The sequence below is a fragment of the Athene cunicularia genome (genome assembly GCF_003259725.1).
Source record: "Athene cunicularia isolate RWA chromosome 20 unlocalized genomic scaffold, athCun1 chr20_part1, whole genome shotgun sequence".
Classification (NCBI taxonomy): Eukaryota; Metazoa; Chordata; class Aves; order Strigiformes; family Strigidae; genus Athene; species Athene cunicularia.
The window spans coordinates 14096490-14097039 of NW_020799125.1; positions in this window are offsets into that span (position 1 = coordinate 14096490).

Sequence of the window (550 nt, forward strand, 5' to 3'; positions counted from 1 at the left end):
GAAACGCACGCCTTCACCTGCGTGCATAGCCCACAGAATCATCTCGGTTGGAAAAGCCCTCGAAGCTCCTCTAGTCCAACCATGACCCTCCCCCTGACTGCTCCCAACTCCCCCAGATCCCTCAGCGCTGGCTCAGCCCGACTCTTCAACCCCTCCAGGGATGGGGACTCCCCCCCTGCCCTGGGCAGCCCATTCCAACGCCCAACAGCCCCTTCTGCACAGAAATCCTTCCTCAGAGCCAGCCTGACCCTGCCCTGGGCAGCTTGAGGCCATTCCCTCGGGGCCTATCGCCCAGAAGCATCCCACCTCCTCTCAGACGGGGCCGGCTTCAGGGCAGGACCGGCCGACAAGCTGCCAGCCCCAACTCGGGGCTTCTGCACTGCTGAAGACCGCCAGGCTGCGGGCAAAGACACCGCGAGGCAGCCCCGGCACGGAGGAAGCAACCCCGTCGTGAGAGGAGAGGCGCCGGAGAAAGACCTCGGCCCTCCCGCCGCTGCGAGCCCCTCGGCGCCCAGAGGCGGGTGCGCGGAAGAACCCCCGAGGGACGACG